The sequence below is a fragment of the Ambystoma mexicanum genome, chromosome 14 (genome assembly GCF_040938575.1).
Source record: "Ambystoma mexicanum isolate Mex_15411 chromosome 14, UKY_AmexF1_1, whole genome shotgun sequence".
Lineage (NCBI taxonomy): Eukaryota > Metazoa > Chordata > Amphibia > Caudata > Ambystomatidae > Ambystoma > Ambystoma mexicanum.
This window is the reverse complement of record NC_090940.1, coordinates 305,071,167-305,097,810: the sequence shown is the minus strand read 5'-3', so window position 1 is coordinate 305,097,810 and position 26,644 is coordinate 305,071,167.

Sequence of the window (26,644 nt, the reverse complement as noted above, 5' to 3'; positions counted from 1 at the left end):
ATCGTGTTAATCCAGTCACCCAACTCCCCTGCTATTTTTACTTTCTGGAGGATATTAACCAGTGTCTTCGTGTTTGAATCTATCTTTACTAGAAATTCCTTGTCTCTCAATTCCAACTTAGCCAAAAGTTTGGATTTTCGACAGTTCAAGTTCGACTTTGATATCACCATACAGTGTATTTTGTTCTGCGGTGATGATCTGTTGGTAAAGTGAAACCAACATCCAATCTGCAAGAGAGCCTAGTGAGTTCAACCCCAATTCAAACCTCAGGTTCCATGGCGGTATACTCGTTGGAAGGCCAAGAACGTCCTTCGAACTAAGAGCCTCTATTCAGATTATAGGTCCCAGAGTGCATTAACACTTGATGGTGGAATCTTTAGTTTTCCCTCCAAGGTTTACTAGTCAAAATGCAGATCTAACTGCAAGACTCTTAGAGTGCGAGCAGAAGACTCACGATGTATACTGCAAATGTGCGATCCTTGCAGAAAACAGGAGAAAGTGTGATGACGTGCAATCATGTAAATGCAGATCTTCGGTCTTTTCAAAACACTTACCTGCTTAGGTAAACAGAATGACCAGTTTAAGCCAGGCAGCAGCTGGGAAAATCTGTGACTCACCAAACTGACAGATGCAAAATCCCAAGCATCGCCTAGAGGGAACTGGAAGGCAAGCAGCCCTAACCTCCACCTGTGACCTAGTGGCAGAGGTTGGCCCATGGCAGGAGAGCCCAAATAGTATTGTCTGTTAAGTACTGTGAAGAATCTTGCAGATCCCTCACTAAACCCCTGCCTAAGGTCTCCTCCCAGGTGGCCAGGGAAAGGTAGATGCTTCCTGATTCTGACCTTGAGGGTTGTATTCTGCAAGAGAATCACCTGGGAGGAGGCAAGGCCCAGGGTGGTGAGGAGATCTTGTTGGATGAGACGTGGTATTTGTCTTTAAAAGGGAAGAACATTTTACAAATACTAAAGGTAAAGCAATGGCTTATTGTCGTTATGATGTATCTGATCACATATTAAACCTTCTGATGTGGGTAAAGCAAATGTGAAACATTTAAATATCCTGAGTAAGGAAAGACCTTCAGAAACTTCTAGGGTTAAGAACACCCCTTACTCCCAGAGGTACAGTGAAAGGAACCCTGAAAATAATTACTTGAATATCCTGCCTTCCCCTTTTCAAGTAAACTTGTGTGATCTTTCTTTACATAAATTCATGAGAGGTAAACCTGTGTTTAAAAATAGAAAACTAACTAAAAAGCCTGATTCGGGTGTTGGGGACTAGAAGTACCATAATCCCATAAGGACTGGGATGAGGAAGAGGGCCTAAGAACAATGATGCAGGAGTGATCAGCTTGTTAAGCCTGAGTACCCAGAACGGAGGGATGCAGGGAGGCTTAAAAGGCCCCCTCAAGTGCAAGCCATTAGGTGGAGGTGGAAGGTGAGGTGGAGCTGGAGAAGTAGGCGCAGAAGTAGAAGCAGAGCATGGTGTTGGCAATCCAGTCAGAAGTTGATGGAAAGAAGGGATGCTGGGACTGTAACCAAGCAGATTCCAGCTGCCTGCCTTGAGAGTGCCTGGTTCCCTCTAAATCTGAAGTGCAGAGGTTGTGCAGCGGAAAGCGCGAAGGAAGACTGCTTTTCCACATGCAAACTTGATTTCAGAGACTGCACAGCTGGAATCATGCCAGAGACTGTGGCTGAAAGTTTTTGTACAGCCGAGTGCCCCAGGAGAGAGACGAGCTCCTTCAACGAAGAACGGTGTATGTTCAAAGAAGCAAGAAACAGTCGAAGTTCTGTGGAATGTGAAGGGAGTGAAGACAGAAGCCGTGAGAATCACTCGTGCATGAGTGAAAGCCTTATAAACCCAACCGCTAATCGTCAGACAATACAATGCAACAAAGGTAGTACTCGTGTAGGAGTTAAAGTGATGCGGATGCGATTGTTGATTACTGAGCAATGAAGATGACTGAAGCACCACTCGCGCAGAAGTGAAATTCCTGTAATAGTTTTAAGTGAAGACTAAGCTATTGAAAAGAGGCTGAAATACTAATTACTTGGCAGTGTTGTAAGACACTAAAGTGAATCGTGGCCTTTTTTAATAATTTTTTATTTATTTGTATTTGGTTTATACAACATAAACCTTTACAAAATGATACTACATTAACACAATCGTCAACACTAAAACAATATTATTAGAATCGGACAAAAATACAATTATCGTATCGTCATAGTTCACGCGTAACTAATACAGATTTTTATGTAAAATTCATAGGAATTTAAATATAGATAAAGATAAAACATGAAAAACATGTAAAACCATTAAAATATTTTTCAGTCAAGCGACCAATTCAATAATTCTTCTAGTTACATTTCCATGGTGATTTGCCAATGTCGACAGCATCTTTCTGTCTAATCCCACCTATGTCATATAAACCAGTCTATGTCAAGGGAATCTTGTCCTTTCTGCAAAGTTGTTCAGAGTCACAAAGTTGCAAACTACTGAAGCTGTGGTGAATATTAATGTTGCAGAAAGACAAGAGTGGCAAAGAGGCTGCCCTTCTGAAAGGTGAATATTCAGAGGAAGAGTGCCTTGCCTTCATGAAGGTGTTAAGGAGCATCAATGTGAATATTGTCTTTTCTGAAATGCTGATTAAAGTCACAACATTACAAACTGCTGAAGCTATGGTAAAACGTCTTGTTGTCAGTAGATGTAAGAGTTCAGAAGTATTGTTGAATGTGGAACACTATCGGGCAGGCGAGTAAGACCCGCATAGTGAATTTCCATAGATGTAAACCTGAGGTGAGGGTCAACCAGGTGGAAGCAGAGGTGCTAAGTCATCCTGACAAAGTTGTAAACTATGATTTATGGTGTCACAAAGAAGAGAACTTAGAAGAAGCTGTGTTTCTTTATTCCTTGACAAGAAGCTGTGTTTCTTTAATCCTTGTCAGAGGCTGTGTTGCTTTGGATCTGAAAAGGTGTGATATTTTCTTGGACATGTATTAAGTGTGGCAAAGCACTGGGACCGAGAATACATTTGGTGCTATTTGATGAAGTGGAAATTATTATTGCAAGGAAGAAGAAGAGGAACTGTTCTTTTGGTTGAACATTGATTTAACAGAACTTTCTTTTTCCAAAGTGAAGGAGTCCAGAACTGTGTTGAAACTTTGTTGCAAACCCAGATTTCCTTGTTTCTTTTTGTTGAACATTGGAGTTGAATCTAACCTGAAACCTGGGGAAGGGCAATTCACCCATGTTATAAAGAAAGACTGCGAATACATTCTAAATGTCGTGGTTAATATTGTTGTAAATTGTCATACATTTTCTTGTGTATTTTATGTATAAGTGTGAGGGCCAGATATCCTTTGTTAGAGTGTTTGTTTTTAATAGGCAGGGAAATCCTCGTCAGAGTAGGGATAGTGAGGCGTTTATTGAAACATATACTTTAATAAAATGGCATATTTTCAGAAACCATCAAAGTTGTCCACCTCACATTTCTGACCCCTCACAATATTCTGACCAAAAACGGGGCAGAAATACCGCTCTCCACCTGCAGGAAGCAGGACAGGTCCAGGTGGTACCTAACACATCATCAGAAAGAGTTTCCAAGTAAAGCAGAAATCTACGCTGGCAGAGCCACATATAGGTTTGATACAAGACATCCAAAGCCCTGATACAAGGGAAGAAGCTAAGCCATAATCTGGGCGGGGGACCTAAGAAGATGAAATAATCAGAAAAAGCAACACCTGGATCTGATGAGTGGTTGGAATAGAGTTGTACCTTAACATTGGAGGCAAAGGGACCTCCCCTACCATGAAGGCAAAGAGAATATACTGGACTGAGTAAGGTCCTGTGAAATGCGTATTCTGAGTAAGGTCCTGTGAAATTTCTGAAGACCTGGCTAGGTGCAGAGGGGCCTGGAAAGGGTTTATAGTCATAATGTCGACAACAAAAATGTCGACAGTCAATATTTCGAAAAAAAAATGTCGAAAAAAAAAATGTCGACTTTTTTTTTCAATGCATTTTTTTTTTTAAATTGGGGGGTTCCCCCCTATCCCCCTTTTTTAATTATTTTTTTAATTTTTCCTTTTTTTTTAAACTCCCGAACCCCTAAAATAAATAAATAATTAAAAAAAAACGAAAGTCGGCATTTTTTTTTCGACATTTTTTTTTCGACATTTTTTTGTCGACATTTTTGTCTGTCGACATTTTTTTTCCGAAATTATGACCACCCACCCCTGGAAAGTAGTCCGACTATGAGTACAAGCTCTGAGAGCCATTATTCAAGAACTGTTTGAAATATGCTAGTTTAGGGATGGATATATAAAGATTCGTTTTTTGGGACTTTTTATTGGGCCATTCTTGGAGCTTTCTCTTGTATTAGATTAGGAGAGCATTGGCTCAGGAATGCTCAAGTGTAGATTAGAATTTATGTAGGCCATTGTTTGGATCTTTTGGTTTAGACTAGGGATCTCAATCAGGGACAATGTCTTCATAAGCTTAGGAGCCCAATGTATAAGAGACAGCAAGAGGGAGAGCAACACTTGTATCCACTTCATTTGGTTGTCATGACCCTCATCTTTTTAGTAACGATTTTGTGTTTATAGACTAGGTTGGCATATAGCCCAGCCCTACCCACCTCACTGTGTGGTTAATACAAAAACTGTTACAAACTAATACTTGAGTCTGGGTTTCACTGCTTGGCCTACCAGGTTTTATGGGCATGTTCTGTACTTCCTCCCCCTCCTCTATGTTCTGCCCTGGACTACCCTGGTCTGCTGGAATCTCCCTGATAACTTTCTAGAAGGGGTTTGCTGTTCTCCTTCCACCTCCTTGGGCATAGCAGTTGTTCCCCAACCCCAAGTTGTTAGGGGCTTCAATCCCTTTGCCCCTTCTGCATGATTGGTCTCCGGAGGGTACTTCTCCTACCTCCCCACACTCCCTCTCTAGATGGTATAAATTAATCTCCAATCACCTCACAACACTCTTTCTCTGATGTGATGAATCCTATGGAGTCCTCACAGAATCCCCACCTAATGTCTTCTCCCAGGTGGTCTGGGGAAGGTAGCTGCTACACCCTGGGGGTGGTATTAGCCGGTGGATCACCTGGGAGGAGAAGTTTCCCAAAGGAACAGATGGATTCCATTAGGAGAGGCACAGTATTTATCTTCTTCAGAGAGAAAGATTTAATTGGTGCCAAAATATTTAATGGCTTGTTGTCAGAGCAAGACTTCCCTTCTCAAGGCTACCCACATTGAGGGTAATGAATCATCGTGTGCTCCACAGGAAGACAACATATGTGGGAACCAGAACATTAACACTCTGACTTCTGATTAATATAATTCTTCCTTATATCTGAATCAACCAGTAAACCCTCTAAAACCCTTCCCTAAGAAATGTAAATCCAATAAAGTTGAAGTTTGTAGACAAGAAGAAAAAGGTAATCAGAACATTGGGGTCTTTAAGTCCCATAATGCCCTGAGTACTGGGACGAGGAAGAGGCAATAAACTGCAGTATACGATCTAGTGGTTCTAATTACCCTCATCTGAATGGGACCTTTCAATATATAAGGCCCCCTCAGGTGCAGGTCATTAGACCCAGAAGGCAGGGTTGCCGAAACCACGGTAATGGCTCAAAATGTCGCCCTCACAATTGTGACGGCCAAAATGCCTGACTTTTTTTTTTAACCTCCCCTTTACACCACATATATAAGTGGGGGGTATGGGATATTATAGTAATATGAATGAGGTGCGGGGGGGTCTCCCCCATAATATCTATGTGGTGTAAAGGGGGTTTAATTAAATACATTTTTTTTTAAGTCTGAATTTTCAGCCGTCGCAATTGTGTGTTGTCGCAGTGAATACATAGATCCAAAACCACCTGTCGCAGTTGCAGCAGAAGAAGGAACAAAACTGAGCCGCCGGAGCCGCTGCTATATTTGGAGCTGATGACGGTTCGGGGAGGGTCTCCAAGGTTATTAGTTGCAGAGAGTGCGCAGTGGGAAGTGGCGTTGAAGCAGGCTTTCCCCCTGGAGGGAGATGGTTTCCTGATTGTGTTGCTACCAGTGGCTGGCGAGCACCAGTGTACCCTGGGAGCGAAAGAAGCTCCTTTCCTGGTTGGCACAGGCCGCAGGTAACACAATGCAGTCTGCTGTACAGGAGGTGGCAGAACGAGCAGGGTTAGCGGATCAAGAAGATGCATGTGCAGAAACAGGTGAGTTTACCATTGTCGGGTAATCCCGGTACACTCTGTAATCGACTGCTGGCTTCTGAAAATACTTTTGAATACCAAACTAAAATAAGGAAGTCACATTGGTATAATAAGTACTTTGTAGAAAGACCAGAAGAGGAATGTTACAATCATTGTTACCAAAGCGAAAATCATTACCAAAGTAAAGAGGGGAAAATAGCGAAGTAAGCTAAATGTAACCACCATTGCCAAAGTAAAGATGGGGCAAGCTTGAAGCAAGCTAAATATAACCACCATTGCCAAAGTAAAGATGGGGCAAGCTTGAAGCAAGCTAAATATAACCACCATTACCAAGGAAAAGAGGGGGGAAGTACCTCACACAGCATTTAAGTCCTAGTGGCAAAATAACAAGAGAACCTTGCAGAAAGATTGTAACCGTTATTGCCAGAGGGAGGAAGAAGCAATATATAAAGCAAGATGTTAACAAGCATTGCCTAAATCAAAGAGGGGCAAGTGTAATAAAGAAAGATAGCCAGCAGTTGTTTGATGTGAAAGTGGGAAAACGGAAGTGGCTGGAGAGACACACTCCTGGTAGAAAGTATCAAGAAGGATAGAGGCAGAACCTGCATTGTGAGTGGCAAATACAACAGTGGAACAAACAGCACCAATGTGTATCATGTTTTCCTAGAAGGAGTTGTGAATTTTGATGTGTTGAAAGTCAAAGACTTTTCCAAGAGGTTTGAAGCAAGCTTTACCATGGAGTACTTGTAGTAGTGTTAGGAGCTTTTTGTCCTGGTAGGCAAGTATACAGAGATGGGGACCTTTTAATGGTAGTCCTGGCAGGTTAGTGGAATTGTTGGTTAAAGTCCAAGTGAAAGACGTTTGGAGCATGAAGAACTATATGATCAAAGCTTGGCTACAAAACTGAACTTTCTTGTTTAAACTTTTCATTGAATCCTGCTTTGAATCCGGGGAAGGGGATCCAACCCAGGTTACAAGGATACACACTAATTAAGTTTGTTCTGAATATAACTGTAATTTCTATTACATTTGAATTACCACATATTCCCTTTATGAGTTTGATGTATGTATGAGTGTGAGCGACAGATTATTTTTGTTTTAGTGTTTTCCTTTTGTTTGTTTTGCTAGGCACCAAAGATCCTCGTTAGGGTAGGGATAGTGAGGCGTTTGTCAAACCCCTATAAGTTAATAAAAATGGCTCCTTATGGAAAACCTTTACCAAGTTGTCTGCCTCACATTTCAGACCCCTTACACATGGTGTCAGGGTGGGATCTGAACCAGTTGCTAGAAGCTCGGAATCACTAAAATCCTTTTTGGTTTTCTCATGAAACTGATAATCCGACCCACAGATGCAGATGAGATTGTTCTGCATGGTAAACCACAGGACACAGTTTTTAGAATTAAGCAACAAATAGAGACTTAAACTGCTTTTTTCCTAGATTAGTAAAAACCTTTTTTCACCAAAACCATTGTCAAACCCTAAAGTATTGGATTATGATTTATAATTACATAGTAAAATGACTCTAATACTCACATCCAGGCCAGGTTTTTCCTTTTCAAATATTGTTTGCAGAAACAGATGAACGAATAGAAGTAGATTCCTTATATGAATCTAAAGAAAGTGAGACATTGCAAACCCCTCCAGACAAACAAGACATACATTTCGCAGAAAGGTCTGAAACCTCTTCAAAGGATGCCAAAATGGCTACTTTAGCTGGCCTATTGACTAGGTTAACGGAACACCAAATACAGGCAAAAGCAAGGTTTCAAGAAGGGTATGATAAAATAGTTGCTCCCTCCGAAAGACCTATAATATCCTAAGGAATTCTACAACCCTATTAGGAGGGGAGGACCTGGGAATTTATTTTCTAAATTTTGAGTGGTTAGCACATCAATTAAACTGGAATCCCAAATTGAAAACATGTTATTTAGCTACTTTGCTAAAAGTAGAAATTCAGAATTAATATCTCCTGAATCCAGAAGGAATAATACCTTTTGCTAAAATCAAAGAGGGACTTTTGAAAAAAGTGGGTCAAACTGGAAACTTCTATAAGCAAAAACATAGGAGTATTAAATTGAACCCTGAAGAAAACCTTGTTGAATTATCTGCAATAATTCAAAACACTTTCAGGCTAATTCATAGAATCCAGCGCACAAGTAGCGCACGCGGCTGGCGCACAGCGTGCGCCTGCGATAGTCTGCGCCAGGCACGTGCGCTAAAACAGATTTCCGCGCACAGCGTATTCATGGATTTCAAGCTCCCAAAACAGCCGTGGCGCAGAGAATCGCAGCGAGCCTGCAGCAGCGCCAGTAACGCCCCCAAGAACGCCCTCGCGCACGGAAAAGCCATCAAAAGCGCTAAATCATCGCTAAGGGCTGCGCTAACCCCGGACCACTTCACAGGGCAGGCAAACAAGGAAAGCAAAGCGGGCAATCTCCAAATCAGGAGTACGCGGGAAGTACTACACGCGACTAGGCAGGGAACGTGAATCACAGGGGTACGCGGGAATCATCACACGCGAACAGCCAGGGTGCGTGTATTACAGGGGTAGCGGGAAGTCCAACACGCGATGGGCCAGGGAACGTGTATTACAGGGGGACGCGTGAAGTAGAACACGCGATAGGCCAGGGAACGTGCATCACAGGGGTACGCGGGAATCATCACACGCGAACAGCCAGGGTGCGTGTATTACAGGGGTAGCGGGAAGTTCAACACGCGATGGGCCAGGGAACGTGTATTACAGGGGGACGCGTGAAGTAGAACACGCATAGGCCAGGGAACGTGTATTACAGGGGTACGCGGGAATCATCACACGCGAACAGCCAGGGTGCGTGTATTACAGGGGTAGCGGGAAGTTCAACACGCGAAGGGCCAGGGAACGTGTATTACAGGGGGACGCGTGAAGTAGAACAAGCGATAGGCCAGGGAACGTGCATCACAGGGGTACGCGGGAATCATCACACGCGAACAGCCAGGGTGCGTGTATTACAGGGGTAGCGGGAAGTTCAACACGCGATGGGCCAGGGAACGTGTATTACAGGGGGACGCGTGAAGTAGAACACGCGATAGGCCAGGGAACGTGTATTACAGGGGTACGCGGGAATCATCACACGCGAACAGGCAGGGTGCGTGTATTACAGGGGTAGCGGGAAGTTCAACACGCGATTGGCCAGGGTACGTGTATCACAGGGGTGCGTGGGAATTATCACATGCGAATAGGCTGGGTGGGCCCCCACAGGTGTACCCTGTACACCCTCCCCGGCCCCTGCAGGCAGCCCACAAAACAGTGGACTACCCTGCACACCTGATCATGTCCCCCTGCACCCCCATCCACCAGGGGCACCCTCCACCAGGCCCCCACCCATGTCTCCCACCACCCCCACCCCCCAGCAGTGCAGGGGCACCTGCCATCAGGCCCCCATCCATGTCTCCCACCACCCCCAACCCCCATCCACCAGGGGCACCCTCCACCAGGCCCCCACCCATGTCTCCCACCACCCCCACCCACCAGCACTGTGGGGCACGTGGCCAGCAGGCAGTCAGGCAGCAGCCGATGGCAGGTGGGAGCGTGCTCAGGGTTCTTGGGGACTTAAATTCGGCCTCCTGGCCAGGAGCGTGGTCTTTCGTGTTAGAACGCGTGGACAGCCTGATAGGGAGTGATTTTGCACCTGAAAACCCCACACTCATCGCGCGAAAACCCGCATCGCGCGAAAACCCGTCACCAGCATATGTGCGTCAATAGTTACCTGCACGTGCAGTGTCAAAGCGTGTGATTGGTGAAAAGTGAGCGACACGCAGGAGTGTCGAAGCGCGTGATTGGTGAAAAAGGATCCACATGCAGGAGTGACAAAGCGTGTGATTGGTGAAAAGTGAGCTACACGCAGGAGTGTCGAAGCGCGTGATTGGTGAAAAAGGATCCACATGCAGGAGTGACAAAGCGTGTGATTGGTGAAAAGATACCTACACGCAGGAGTGCCAAAGCGTGTGATTGGTGAAAATGGGCCAAGCACGTACACGCCGTAAGTGACGATGTACGTGTGGGCCTGTATAAAAGGTAGTGTTGAACACAATTTCCTTGTACGTGCTTTTCGTGGAGAGCGAGTGGGTGAATTCGGTACTTCTTGTCGTTTCACACGCGATTTACTTCACGGCGTTTCCAGTTCGTACTCCCTGTTACCTCTGACAGCTCTTTTCTCTTTTTCCTCTTGTACTGGTTTTCCTGGGCCTGTTCCCTCAAACAGTGTCCCCTTCTACAGTTGTCCTGTCTCCTCAGACAGCGTACACCTCTTCTTTTGGCGGGGGTGTTGCCAACCAAAAGTGCTATTTTTTCACGCTCTTTTACCTGGCAGACGGTGAGTCACGCACGTATCTAACATCTGTGCTTGCCCCGTGTGTAGCCTACCCCTTCAGAGGTCAATCTAGGCCGCGTGTGACACGCATACGTTCATTGTGTTACTGGATGCCACAGCGTAGTGCAGGGTTTTCCATCAGCACACGTGGTCTAGGAGGGGTATTGTGCACGTTCCTTAACTTTTTTGGGGTGCCTGTGCGTTGCGTGACCCGTCATCTTTCCCCAGGGGTGTCATATAGCCTTGCCACTGCACTAGGGTACGAATACCATCTGGTACCCAACCCCTTTGACACCCAATTGCCCAGGACAATTGTGCACACCCACTCCCATACGCACAATACCATCAGTGCCATGGTTGGGAGGCGTGCAAGCCGTAAGGGTGGCAAAGGTGGCCGAGCCACACGTGGTGGCCGTGGAGGATCCAACAGGGGACGTGGTTGTGACTTGCAGGGCGCCCCTGTTCCCCCCAGTCTGGAGGAACAGTCAGGGACACCCATGCCCCCCCCCCCCCCCCCCCCCCAGTTGAGAGTCATGTGGCTGATACCAACCCTGATCAGCCCATGTCGGACCAGGCCATTGTGGCACCAGACCTGTCCGAGGGTGATTCCATCGCTGACATCCAGGTCAGCAGGTCCACTGTACGTGCACCGGTGCACATTGGTGTCATCAGGGCACGCGCATCTATGCCAGATAGGTCATCTGCTGGCCCCCGTAGCCAGGGTGTGGCTCAATCCACCCCACCTCTCATACACCCTGCCAAGACTGTGTCGGTCCTAGTTCATGCACCTCAGATCAGGCCTGACCCCATCCCACTACCCCCAATGCCTGCACCTACTCCCATGCTGAGTGGGCAATCACACACACCCAGTACAGAGTCCACCACGGCTCCTGCCCCTAGTGTCCACAGCGGCGTAGGACACTCTGGATCCCCACCCCCTTCCAAGCGCAAGAGGAAGAGTGCACGTCCGGCACAGGCTGATGCCCCAGACACGGCTGCACAGTCCGGCCCATCAAGGAAGCCAAGCTTCACAGACGCCGAACTTAATGCACTTGTTCAGTATGTGTCAGATCATGATAGGGAAATGGTCATCGTTGCAGGGTCCAAGACCACACATGCCAGACGCCAGGCACACTGGCAGACCATTGCTGACAGAATAAGTGCCCTTGGAGTAGTGAGGCGCACAGCTAGTGATTGCCAGAAGCGCTGGAATGACCTTAAGCGCAGGGCAAAGGATAAGCTGGCCTCAAGTCATGCCGCAACCTTGGTGACTGGAGGTGGGTCCCCAGCACAGGAAATAGAACTCACACCACACGAGTCCGTAGCTGGATTCTACGTCACCGAGGGACAACTCCAAGGTGTGGGAGACCTCCCTGATTACGAGGCATCATCCGGTGAGTGCACATGCATGTGTGTATCATCCATGTGCATGGTGTGTGTGTGAAGCATTCATGTTGGGTGCCTGTCAAGGGGGTGTGTGGCAGAGTTGATAGTGGCACCCATGTGCCTCATCCAGTATGTTCAGTGCAACACCATCTGGCCACAGCACTATCCCTACTGGCAACAGTGCACATATGGGCCAACACCATGGAAGTTGCCCTTGATTAGTAATTTTGTCACTACATTGTTGCTCATACTCCCCTGTCTATTCATCTGATGTCTTACATACCATTCCTCTCCTTTCCCCCAGCCATTAAAGTTTCATCTTCACATGCCTGACATGCAATGATACCACATGCTAATGCGTCCTCTGTATATAAATGCCTACCAACATGCAGTCATAATGTGGATGTAGCCTTGACATCCACCTCCTTCCTGGGTCCTTTGGTACCGTCTGGTTTCGAGCCCCATTCCCTCACACTCCATGCTGCTCTTCATGGTCTATCTTCCATGACTTCTACAGTTCAGACCATCGTGCCCTACGCACGACACCTGCTTGCCAAAAGTCAAATGAGGGCAGCCTGCCCTCCAATGCGACCCACCCTATTGCTGACCAGTGCATCTGAGCCTACTCTAAGCTAACTCTCACTGACATCTGCTCATACATGCCTTTGCCTGTCCCATAGACCCTTCACATGGTCCCTGTCCTCTCTCCTTGCTCCTCTTCCACCATCATAGGTGGGACCCGTTGGGGTGTACTCCTGGCCTCCTTCCAATCCTCAGATACCACTAATGATGTGCATGGTAATGGGAGCGTCTCAGTCCAAGGCCCTTAGGCCAACCTCAATCTCCTTGAGAAATGCTACCCACATCTCATCAACTTCCTTACCTCTCCTGCTGTCCCCCCTCCTCTCTCCTCATCAATCCTGCACTGCCTCCCTGCACCCTCCCATGAACCTTCTCCGCCTCCCACTCCAACTCCTACACATGCGGCACCTCTGATCTCTAGCACTCCCCGTAAGTCCTACAAGGCTGTCAACCTCCTCCACAATTACACTCCTTTCACTGCGGCTGCATCAGGCATTCCTCCGATAACTGTCACTTACATGAGGTTATGCACCTTGACATCCTTGGTCTCATGGAAACATGTCTGACGGCCAGCTCTGTCTGCATCCTTGACCCTCTCCTTGGCCCGCCACTACTGTGCAGGGGGGGTGTGCCCTTGGCTTCCCTGAGGGTATTCCTGCCACTGTCACACCTACTTAGACCTACTCCACTCTGGAATGGCTTGTGTGAGGTTTCTGTCCACCACACCTTGACATTCCAAACAGTGCGTACTGTGTCTGGGAAAACTGGTCAAATGTACTACTTCCTTTCTGAGTGTCCTCACCTCTCCTCCTCACTCATGTCCCCAGACACAGAATTCCTCATCCTTGGTGCGGTACGCATCCACCTGCATGCCTGTTGACGCCCCCACGTGACCTTTCTGTGACCTCAGCAACTCCCTCTCACCCTCTAGACTCCCGTCTGTCCCTACTCATTCTGCAGGGCACACTCTTGATGCTCTGATCTCATCTGACTTTCCCCTCTCCGTCCATCTCTGCACTCCTCTCTCCTGGAGTGATCACATTCTCCTCTCCTCCCAGCTCACCCTCAACACCCCACAGGCAAAGCCACCCTCACCACTGTCACACACCTTCTTGGTATTCCGACCCATGAAGTGTGTGTCAGTCGAGGCTCATGCTGCCAAAATGTCCCCCCCATCCAGCTCCCCCTTAGGCTCACTCCCATCCTGACAGGGCCCACTCCATGCTCCACTCCATGTCAGGTACACTGGATGTCTTAGCCACGGTCATGACCACCTGTCTGAAGCCCCATGCCAATGCAGAGTCCTGGCATGACTCGGATCTTGGGAACCCAAACCACAGGTGCCGGGTGGCAGAGAGGGAATGTCCTGCATCATGGCCATCCTCTGGCAAACTGGCCTGCCACATGCTCCAAAGGCAATAGCGCCTCACCCTTCTCACCAAGATGAGATCCCCAATCCAAGGGCACATATCTGCGGCATGTGACAACTCTGCAGGACACATAGAAATCTGAAAGGACCTTGCCGAGCCAGAGGCAGTGTGTACCTCCCCTGTCCCCTCCGAGCCCACAGCACAGCATGATTGTCTCTGTACCCCTATAGGCCACCCCCCCAGCACTTGTCTGCGCCTAACACCATCTGCCCTTGACGTCAAGTCCTACTTACCTTGTACAGCACTTCCAGCCGCCACTCCCCCTTGCACTTCATTGTGCCACCCACCCCTGCACTTGCGTGACATGAATGACACCAGCACCAGTAGTATTGTTGACTGGCATCCCCTTCTGCCCCACCACCCCTCAGTGCTCCGCTGCACCTACAAACATTACTTGACCGGTGCTTCACGAATGCAAAATTATTCCGTTACAGGTGTTGGGGAGGTGGAATCACAATGTTTACTGCATTATGTTGATCTAGACAAGGCACTGTGCATCGTTGCCAATTTGGACTAGCAGATCCATGTACAACATGTATACTAATTGATGTGACGATGCAATGTCAGGACCAGAGTGGTTGAAATCCAAAAAAGTAGCCCTCCTCTCCCTCTTCACTTGGTGGCTATGTCACATGCCATGTGTGTGATGGCATGTGCCTTTGACATGGCAATCACCGCCCAATGTGTGATGGCAGTGCTAGGCATCAAGGTGAGCAGGCGTTGCTCTCCAATCAGTACATAGTATGCCCTGAGCCTCCCCTACAGACCCAGTGATGGTGAATGCATAGGAGGACTCCCAGTCATGTAGGACATGTGTCGTAGGACTACTGCCTATGTTGTTCATCAGCCCTTGTTGCATGCCATGGTGCTAATGCCTGTTTCCATTTTTCTCTTTCATGTCTTTGCAGGGGACGAAGCACTTGTTGATGCTGGGGATGTGGTGGTGGAGCCGTCCCAGGAGGGCAACCCGGGCCGACCTACCACAAGTGAGGGACGTGGTGTGTTTGTGGGTGAAAACCCACAAGTGCTGCAGGCCGTGCTGTCGAGGGGTGTCTCTGGGGGTTCCTCCCCCGAGCAGTATTCAGGTGTAGACTCGGAGGATGACACCTATGTGCAGTCGCAGGTGAGTGTTCTTGGGAGAGAATCTCCTCTGTCCGACCCACCTGCAGCCAGGCCATTGGCCTCAATGGGGATGTCAGTGTCGGCAGATCAGCCTCCGGTGGTTACGGATGCAGGGCCACACCACCCAATCTCTGATCCTGTTCCTGGGGCTGCAGATCAGAGAGGGAATGCAGTCCTGCAGCCTGAGGCCTTGCCGGCACAGCAAGGCGCAGTCCGCCTTGCCCCAGGCAGGTGTGGTGCCCGTCAACGTGGTGGCCGTATGCCACCTGGCAATACCGTATGGGAGCAATCCATCTACGGTATGGCCACCCAACAGGCAGCATCATCCGAGATGATTGCACAGGCCATGGATAGGGTGGCCACTTCCATTGTCCCCCCAGAAAGGCTGATGGAGCGACTGGAGCAGGCTACAGAGTCCATCTGCCAGGCACACAGGGAGGATATGTTGGCGTCCAACATGGACAGGCGGGCGGCACTGGCGACTCTGGGGGAATCACTTTCCATGGAGTCCCAGCGCCACAGGGAAGCCCTGAGGGAAGAACTCCGTCACCTCAGGTCGACCCTGTTAGAGCTTGAGGCTTCATCCCATAGAAGGACAGAGGAGCAGCTGGAGCGTCTGACACGGACGCTCTCGGCCGAGATGCAGGCAACTCGTGCGGAGGTCAGGTCATCCCGGGAGTTACTGCATGGGGACCTCCGCATGATTATAACCCAGAACCAGAACTACCAGACCCGCCTGCTTGCAGCCATGGAGGAGCAAACTCGTGCTTTGCGTGGGCTGCCTCCCATTGTCACACCATCTTCTGAGGCAGCTCCCCCACCTCCAGAGTCAGCTGCAGGGTCTGGGCAGAGCCATAGCGACTCATCTCCCACAACAGAGTAGCCGTGTGGGCCACGAGCCTATGGGGTGTTTTCCTTTCCCATGATCCACACAGGTGGATTGTGGCGTGCATCCTGTCCTCGGACCTCATAGGTGCCCCCCCCCCCCCCGCCGGCCCTTTCATGGCCATTTTTTCTCTTTTTCATTTTTATTTTGCAAGAGTGTTGCCTTGTGTGGGTACCTGGGCATACACTGTATTGTGGCTGGGCACATGCAGGCTTGTCCTGAGTTTGGTTTCGATGCTTGGGTAGCAGACATCCACACCCCTCCTGCTTCCCTTTCCATGGGCTTGCAAAGGGTGTGCCCAAGTGACAGCAAATTACACGGTGACATTGGACTCCCATGAGCTGTTGGCCAGTCCATAGTCAATACTGTGTAGACATTCATAGTGTTCATTGTTGTTGCACCTAACTATGCATGATGGTATGATATGTGCCTCTACTTACATATGTTGCTCATGTTTTGCAGGTATTTCACACAGATCTTCACAAGGGCATACTCTCTGGAGTCACACTACATGTCGGTAGATGTGCACTGACACTTTTGCATGGCGCCATCACTGTACATCTGGACGGTGAGGACATACCAGCTGAATCAGGTAATGAGACTACCATTGATTACATGCAATGTGTCTTGTTTGGGTGGGCTTCAGGGTGGGTTGGTGTGTAATTTGATAGAAATTACTCTTACACAGGTGTGTAGTAGTGGCTCCAGGGCGGTTAGCTGCTCAAGTGCGGCTATGTTCCATTTGGGGCACTGCTATTTGTGACACTGGTGTCATGTTGTGATGGCCAGTTTGTTTGCTGTCACATACCATGACATGGTGTCCTCAGTGGCGGGACTGTGAAGGGAGTGGGTGACATGGCAATGTTGTCATGTAGTGAATCGCCTGTGGCAATGCATTTTAGATTGATGGAGTTGTGTCTTTGCGTTGTGATGCATAGCTGGTGTATGTGTAGCTAGGGGTGCACACATATTGACACTTCCATGTTAACAATCTCAGGCTGATGTGTATCTGACAGTTCATTGTCAAGTAATTTTCAGACATTGTCAGGTAGAGTCATCATTGATTGTCAGATGGTATGTGCCAGAGCAGTGTGCACTAGCCAGCACTGTGATTCCTAGGTGAAGAAGTTGGCCACCAGTTGCGTACGGGCTGCCCCCCCCGTGCCCTTTCCCCTCCCATGCGCAGCGGGCGTGCATGTGGTTGTGGATGTGGGGGCACCACCATGTCCACGGGCAGGCCCCGGCGTGTTGCAACGTTGTGCAGGACACATGCTGCCACTATGATCCTGCACACTATTCGGGGAGCATATAACAGCTGCCCGCCAGAACGGTCAAGGGAGCGAAAGCGTGACTTGAGCACTCCGAATGTGCGCTCCACTATGCCCCGTGTAGCAATGTGGGCTGTGTTGTACCTTACCTGGGGTGGCGTGGTGGGGTTCCGGATTGGGGTCATCATGTGGGGGCTGATAGGGTAGGCACTGTCCCCTGCGGAGGTGGTGATGGGTATCATTAGTGGTGTTGTGTCATGACCCAGTATCTGACATGCATGCATGTGGAGTGGCATTCATGCTCACCAAGCAGCCATGTATCTCCATGCTGGCCAGCCTCTAGGTCCCGGCATAGGGTAGACATTCTGTAGATGAAGCTGTCGTGGGTGGACCCTGGATAGTTGGCATATACTGATGTGATGATTCCCTTGGCATTGCATACAACTTGGACGTTGATGGAATGCCAGTGCTTGCGGTTTCTATAGATGTGCTCTGTTGCCCTGGGTGGACGTAGAGCCACATGTGTGCAGTCAATTGCACCAAGCACTTTGGGGAATTGAGCCACACCATAGAATTCCTGGATGCACGTCCGCCTTTCTGCATGAGTCCTGGGGAGATATATGTGCCTGCGGACTGAAGGCCGTGCAGTGATGATGTTCAAGACCTGGTGTAGGCAGCGTGACTGCGTGGCCTGTGACACACCACCCACTATGGCACTTGTCCGCTGAAAGGATCCAGTGGCCAAGAAGTGCAGTACATTCAGGACCTTCTGCAGGGGGCTGAGTGCTTGGGAGCACAGGGTGGGTGATGTGAGGTCATCCTCCCACTCACTGACCAGGTCCAGTATGATGTGTGCTGGAAACCTGTACCTCCCATACACCTGGTCATCAGGCATCCCGAATAGGCTGGTTCTGGGTGTGAATATTCTGGCCCTGACTCTCCTCCTCATCCTCCTTTGGTAGCCCACTGCCACTGCTGCTAGGAACGGTATGTTCATCCTGGCATCTGGCTTGTTTATTGAAAAGTGCGCAAATTAATGCCTTGCGCGTGTAGTAGGCAGCGTGTGAGCCTCGCACCCCTGGAATCGGGTTCCCACTCCAATCGCGTGTGGAAATTCCCACGCTGCAGGCATACAGGTGCGCTGACGTACTTGCCTGTGTAAGTGGCCGCGCGCCCCTGAAATACACGTATATAGGCCAATGGCGTGTAAGCGCACTTTTGGGCAATTACACGCGATGAAATACACGTACATAGGCCAATGGCGTGTACGCGCACTTTTGGCCAATTACACGCGATGACACTCTGACGTGCAGGATTTCCACGTGTGCTCCGTCTTCACGTGCTGAGTGGGGAACGCCCGTGCGGATCACGTCAGACGCGCTTACGCGATGAGGGACTCTGGTCCAATAGAATCGCGTATGCGTGCTGACGCACTTACGCGCTAAGGGCCTTTCCTCGGATTTCACGCTGACGTGCAGGAATTTCACGTGCCAAATCACTCCGTATCAAGCTGGCCACCCGAAAACACACGGAACACCACGCTCCTGCCCCGAAGGCCGAGTTACTGCCCCCCAAGTGCCCTGAGCAGCCTCCCACGTGCTATCTGCTGCTGCCTGCCTGCCTGCTGCCACCGTGCCCTGCCATTTGGTGCCTGCACATCAGCCATCTGCAGGGGTCCAGTTGCTGTGTCCACCCCTGCTGGAACTGAAGACTCCCAACTGGGATTACATCGCTCCACAGCCCAGCCCCAGGACCCAGTTGCCCACCCACACCTGCCTCTGGGGTTGCCATGTCGGGCACTTCTACATCTGGCACCAGTGGCAACCCCAGGCCAGAGGGGCAGAGGGGCACCAGCTTCACTGCCACCGAAGTTGGTGTCCTGGTGGAGCATGTCCTGGGGCAGTATGATGCCCTCTTTGGATCGTCCCGCGCCAGCAAGGAAGGACGGGAGAGGATCTGGGCCGACTGTGTGGTTGCCATCAACGCGGAGGGGGTGGCAACCCGCAACGTCTTGAAGATCAAGAAGCGCTGGGAGGACTTGAGGTCCAGGACCCTTGTGAAGGCCCGGCGCCTCGTGGAGGGGGGCCGGGGCCACATGCGTTCCATCCAGAAGAGGGTCCTGGAACGCGTACGCCCAGCGCTCCACGCCCAGATCCTTGAGAGGGAGACCCGTCTGGAGTTGAGCGGTAAGTGTCCAAGCATCACTGTGTGAGACAGGGCATGTTGCGGTGTGCTGGTTCTATGATACTTGCCTGTATGTGTGCCATGTGCCATGTATGCATGTATGTGTGCTGGGACATCATGGTAATGCATGTGCGACCAGTGATGTGTGACCCACATGGTTGTTGCATGTGTAGAAATGCGGCATGGGGAGCACTATGCAGATTTGGGACATGAGAGCATGCCAGTCTCTGTACCTGGACATGGATGGGGGTGAGGATGGGTGCTGATGCCAGGTACATATATGGTAGCCATGTCTGTGTGCCTGACCTGCATGTCTGACTTGTGCATGCCATGGATGCATGACTCATGTGTGTGACAATGCACAGATTCAGTGACGCACCCACCTTACCCTTGTTTTGCCTGTGTTTGGTGTGATTGTGGCCAGATGGATGTGACTGAGGTGTAGTGTGTGCATGTGATATGCATGAGCCATGATGCATGTGAGTTACATTTCATTGAATGTTTCAAGAGTCAATTGGACATGCATGGAAATGTGCATGGCATGCACCATGCCTGTTACTGTGTGTGTTTTGCCTGGACTGACCCATGTGTTGTGGAGGGACATGATGGAAGTGTACTTTGACAGGGGTGCTCATCTGCTATTGCTTCCTGTCTAGGGGACCATTGTACAGTAGCCTGATGCTTGTGTTCTTTGTCTCCCTCTACGCAGCGGCTAGTGAAGAAGAGGGCGGAGACGGCGCTGTGGAGCAAGGCGGCGGGGATGCCCCCACGGCTGCAGCGGAAGGGGTGGGTGAGCCCCCACAGGGGCCTGCTACGGCGGGAGACGGTGAGGAGCCATCCAGGTTGGTGGTTTGCACAGAGGAGGAGGAGGCCGACACTGGTGCACACATGGGCCCTGGTGGGAGCATCCCTGCTGGTGCAAGTGGTGCAGTCCAGGGCCAGGGGCAGGAGGCAGCACAGGTCACCGTGGAGGGGCCTGTGCATGTCGCTGTCCCTGACCCTGTGAGTGCACCACCATGCACCAGCAGGGATGCCCCGTCCCAGGCCCGTCCGCAGGTAGAGGGGATGTCCATGTCAACTGACTCCCCTCCACCTGCGGCCGTGGGAACCCCTGGCCGCGTGGAGCAGGTCCTGATTGGGGTCGCGATGCGCACGGCTGTGATTCGTGATGCCGTGCGTGCTTCCCGGGAGGAGCACGCACGTCATCACGAAGTGCACCGTGCCGACGTGGCCCAATTGGGATCGGCCATGTTCGGGGGGTTCCTGCATGTGTTGGCCAATCTGACGGCCCTCTCCTCCTCTGTGCAGGCTATCCACCAGTCGTTCTCCTTGCCGTCTTCCGGCCCAGATGCCACCATGGCCCCCTGTGGACCTGCCCCGACCAATGCAGCCAGCTCGGTGGGGATCCCATCCCTGCCACAGTTGGGAGTCGGAGGTCCAGCAGGGGTGGACGACACAGCAAGTGGACCCCAGCAGATGGAAGATGTGCCGGCATCATCGGGCAGGGCACGTGCACGACGGCGTCGGTGGTTACCATCAGCCTGGATGCCGTCGTGCTGGCAGAGGCAGTGGCGTCGCAGGCAGCAGCGGGCTCGACGTGGGAGGCATCATGGCTCAGGGCCATCAAGATCGGAGGGGCAGGCATCGGCCGGAGGGCAGGGCAACCCTGGCATGGCGGTGTGTTCCGTGTGGGAGGAGTTTGGCCAGCGGATAGGTGCGGAGCGGCAGCGGGCGGAAGAGGAGCGGCTCGCCATGGCCAGGGCGGAGATCTCCATGCATCAGGCATTGAGGCGGGCTGAGTGCCTCGAGGAGGCTCGCAGGGAATTTGGAGAGCACATGGGGTTGTCCCTGCGAGACCTCGGGGCCAGGACTGAGTCCCGCCTCCAGGACATTGACGTGGAGTTCGAGGATGCCCTGGCCAGCATCACCAAGTGAGCCGCAGGACTAGCCCGCTGCCTTTGTATATAGTTTTTTAGTTAGTTAGTGCTAGGTTTCCTTTATTTAATTTTTTTTTTTTGGACCGCTTGGACAATGGCCACTTCTTTGTACATATTTTTTTAAATAGTTAGTATTAGGTTTAATTTGTGGTGTTGGGCTCATGGACCCTTGAACAATCCTGTAAATATAGTTATTTTTTGTGAGATAAATTTTTTAACTTTCATATTGGTCACACCATGTCGTAATGGTTTATCTTTCATTTCATTCTACATGTGTTTACTTTGGACAAAATCTATTCATTTTTCTATCCTTTGTTTTTTGATTTCTCATTTTTGTTCCCGGACATGGACCTTTTATTTGCTTTACCAGATAGTTGTCAGAGTTTACTTTATTTTTATTTTTAATACATTTTGATATTATCTTACACTTGTGTCATTTTTTCTTTGGTTTCTTACATGCCATGATATGGGTTTTGACATTGACTTGCACCCATTGTGTATGTGTGTGTGGCGGACATGTGTTCTTTTGCTTACTTGCCTTTGGGGTTGTGTCATGTGATTGCATTCACTATGTGGGTGCATGCAATCCTTGCCTGGGTGTTTGTGCTGGGTATGCTGGTCATTACTGCCATTATTGTGTATCGTCAGGACCAGGGGCCAGGGGGACATGGGTGGGGGCCTGGTGGAGGGTGCCCCAGGTGGATGGGGGGTTGGGGGTGGTGGGAGACATGGGTTGGCCATGGGTGGGGGCCTGCTGGCAGGTTGCCCACAGTGCTGGGGGTGGGGGTGGTGGGAGACATGGGTTGGCCATGGGTGGGGGCCTGCTGGCTGGTTGCCCACAGTGCTGGGGGTGGGGGTGGTGGGAGACATGGGTTGGCCATGGGTGGGGGCCTGCTGGCAGGTTCCCCACAGTGCTGGGGGTGGGGGTGGTGGGAGACATGGGTTGGCCATGGGTGGGGGCCTGCTGGCAGGTTCCCCACAGTGCTGGGGGTGGGGGTGGTGGGAGACATGGGTTGGCCATGGGTGGGGGCCTGCTGGCAGGTTGCCCACAGTGCTGGGGGTGGGGGTGGTGGGAGACATGGGTTGGCCATGGGTGGGGGCCTGCTGGCAGGTTGCCCACAGTGCTGGGGGTGGTGGGAGACATGGGTTGGCCATGGGTGGGGGCCTGCTGGCAGGTTGCCCACAGTGCTGGGGGTGGGGGTGGTGGGAGACATGGGTTGGCCATGGGTGGGGGCCTGCTGGCTGGTTGCCCACAGTGCTGGGGGTGGGGGCGGCGGGAGACATGGGTTGGCCATGGGTGGGGGCCTGCTGGCAGGTTCCCCACAGTGCTGGGGGTGGGGGGGGGTGGGAGACATGGGTTGGCCATGGGTGGGGGCCTGCTGGCAGGTTGCCCACAGTGCTGGGGGTGGGGGTGGTGGGAGACATGAGCAGGTGTGCAGGGTAGTTCCCTGTGGTGTGTGCTGCCTGCAGGGGCCGTGGAGGGTGTACAGGTAATGCCTGGGAGCTCACAGCCAAATCGCGTGTGCAACTTCCCGCGCACCCCTCAAATCCACGTTCCCTGCCATATCGCGTGTGGAACTTCCCGTGCGCCCCAGTAATCCACGTACCCGGCCATTTCGCGTGTGCAACTTCCAGCGCACTCCTGCAATCCACGTACCCGGCCATATCGCGTGTGGAACTTCCCGCGCGCCCCTGAAAACCACGTACCCGGCCATTTCGCGTGTGCAACTTCCCGCGCACCCCTCGAATCCACGTTCCCTGCCATATCGCGTGTGGAACTTCCCGCGCGCCCCAGAAATCCACGTACCCGGCCATTTCGCGTGTGCAACTTCCCGCGCACCCCTCGAATCCACGTTCCCTGCCATATCGCGTGTGGAACTTCCCGCGCGCCCCAGAAATCCACGTACCCGGCCATATCGCGTGTGGAACTTCCCGCGCGCCCCTGAAAACCACGTACCCGGCCATTTCGCGTGTGCAACTTCCCGCGCACCCCTCGAATCCACGTTCCCTGCCATATCGCGTGTGGAACTTCCCGCGCGCCCCAGAAATCCACGTACCCGGCCATTTCGCGTGTGCAACTTCCAGCGCACTCCTGCAATCCACGTACCCGGCCATATCGCGTGTGGAACTTCCCGCGCGCCCCTGATAACCACGTACCCGGCCATTTCGCGTGTGCAACTTCCCGCGCACCCCTCGAATCCACGTTCCCTGCCATATCGCGTGTGGAACTTCCCGCGCGCCCCAGAAATCCACGTACCCGGCCATATCGCGTGTGGAACTTCCCGCGCGCCCCAGAAATCCACGTACCCGGCCATGTCGCGTGTGGAACTTCCCGCGCGCCCCTGAAAACCACGTACCCGGCCATATCGCGTGTGGAACTTCCCGCGCACTCCTGCAATCCACGTACCCGGCCATTTCGCGTGTGCAACTTCCCGCGCACCCCTCGAATCCACGTTCCCTGCCATATCGCGTGTGGGACTTCCCGCGCGCCCCTGAAAGCCACGTACCCGGCCATTTCGCGTGTGCAACTTCCCGCGCACCCCTCGAATCCACGTTCCCTGCCATATCGCGTGTGCAACTTCCCGCGCACCCCTCGAATCCACGTTCCCTGCCATATCGCGTGTGGGACTTCCCGCGCGCCCCTGAAATCCACGTACCCGCCCATTTCGCGTGTGCAACTTCCCGCGCACCCCTCGAATCCACGTTCCCTGCCATATCGCGTGTGGAACTTCCCGCGCACCCCTGCAATCCACGTACCCGCCCAGCCCATATCGCGTGTGGAACTTACCGCGCACCCCGGTATGCACGCACACGTTTATTTTTTCTCTCTGCGCGTGTCTGTGTTTGTGGGTACCCCTTTGTACGTCATTTGTCCAGGAGGGCAACAGTATTGTACATTGGTTATGTCTGTATATAGGTGCTATTTGTTGGCGCGCCTTTTAGCGCACATTTCTTGCAGGCGCAGACACGCTACCGCCTGCTTTCTTGTGGCGGTCGTGTTTGTGCCTGTTTGTGCCTGTGCGCTGCTTTGAGCGTGCGCTTTTTTGCCCTATTCTATTCCATGAATACGTGTTGTATGCGAGCGTGTGGGCGTTCCGCGCACTTGCCTCCTGAACTTTCCCCGTGCCGCCCACATTCTTCCCCATTCCGAGTGTTGTGCCCCATTTTATTCCCCATTCCGAGTGTCCCGCCCTGTGTTCCGCCTACTTTAGAGCTGTGCGCTGCGCTCGGAGTGATGGCGCAGTGGCCGTGGCGCACGACGTTGGTTGACCTGTGCGCCGGCCTGCGCCGCGCGCTTTTTCGGCGCACGTCCTCTGCTTTTCTTGCGCACGGACTTCCATGAATCGACGTGCGCTGGTTTCCCTGCGCTTTGCGCTGATTTTCGGCGCAGCGCACGTATTGGCCCCTCTGCGCCGGGATTTTCGGCGCACATTTATTCCATGAATCGGCCTGCAAATATTTATGGTTAGGGAAAAACCATTAGACGTTCTAGAAATTCTATCCATAGAACAATTTATAAATTCAGTACCCCCTTATTTACAAAGAGCTATATTACAATTAAACAATCCTAATTTAGCCTTGGTGGTTTAGACCGCCCAAAACTTTATGGAGGCTAACCATCATGTGAGAAATCTACAAAAAGGTAAAGAGGTAAAAAGAGAGTCTAAAGGTACATATCATTCTCCTCACGTGGTACCCAAGACTAAGAATTATGTGAATTCCCCCAAATTGATAACTAAAGAAAATACAGGATCTTGAGAGAAGAGTGAATCAAAATTTGAAGAAACCAGAGGCCAAAGATCTACCACCGTATTGTGTTTCTCGTGTGGACAGCCAGGTCCTTTAGCACAACATTGTCCCTCAAATAGGAGGAACCAATAGAGATTGTGTATATGATATGAGATGAATGGGAAGAAGAAGAAGAGGGGATACAGAGGGGAGGTAGAAGGTATAAACAATTTGTTTCTGGGAAATGAGAGCTTTAAAACACATGATACCGCTTAAGTCAATGGAATCCCAGTTAATGCTTTGGTTGATTATGCAAGTAAACGACCTAATTGAATGTAACCAAAGGGCATCCATTTTGTGAAATGTCGGCCATTTGCTTTTTGCTTTTTCTGTTAAACGCTTTGCAAATATATTCTATGCTTTAGATTCGCCCACAGTGCGAGGCCACGGCTTGAACGCTGAAATGCTAATGCAGACAGGAATGTCGAACTGTGCAGAAATACATTGTTTTTCTCTCTCACTAAGTCCTTGAAGTAGAGCAGAAGCCGCATCTAATCAGTAGTCCAGGTGCCGGTTTTGTCATGAACCGCATAATTCATCCGTTCTGGACTTCATGGTCGATGATGCATCACGGCGTGAACGCAGTGATCCTTCAAACATGGCTGCCAGGCGTGAAACGCCGTGCTGTAGCCGCTGCGTGCAATGCGAGCCTTCCTAGAAAACTGACACGCCCCCGTGGCTCTAGGCGTCTCACCACAACTACTTGGAGTTGTTAGACGTGTGCTTTTCGAGTTCGCTTCTGCGTTTATCCCAGTTCCCTCATCTCTCCCTTTTCTTGTTTCCTGGAGCCCTGTTCCTTTCCCTATTATCTTCTTACCCGTGCCTCCTCCTGGGTTCGCCTGCACTTCGTTCCATGGTATTCCGGACATCCTCCGAGCCTGGAATTCTTATCTCCTTCCTGGATTCACGCTCCTGGAAACTGAACGTTGTCCGGCTAAGTGAGCCGGCTATCTCACACTGGAATCCGAAGACCCACACCCCGGCCTATACAAGTCTCAGACAGTGAGAAAGAAAGCAGTCGCTTCCAAGAAGGTCACAAGCAAGGAGAAACAGGTGAGGAAAAGAGAAACTTGTGACAGATTTAGACGCCACCAGCCTGATACGGAAACAGACATGGAAGCCGCAGTTCAAGACCTCATGAGAGGTATGCAAGCATTGACCACCGAGGTTCAAAACCTCAAGGCTGAGAATGCAGCATTAAAGCAGCTAGTCTTGTCCCGAGATTCCGCAGTCAAAGAAAGTGCCCTGCTGGGGGGAGTAGTGGACAAGTATGATGGATCTTCCAAATCCCTACGTGCCTTCCTTGATTCCTGTCTAGTACATTTCACTTTTAAACCGTACTATTTTTTCCACCCCACGAGCAAAGGTCGGATTCATGATATCTCACCTCACGGGCAATGCCTTAACCTGGGCGACTCCTTTAGTCAATTCGGGAGACCCACTTCTGAATGATTACGATGGATTTGTGGAGGCAGTTAAGGCCATGTTTGATCGACCTGAACTTGTTT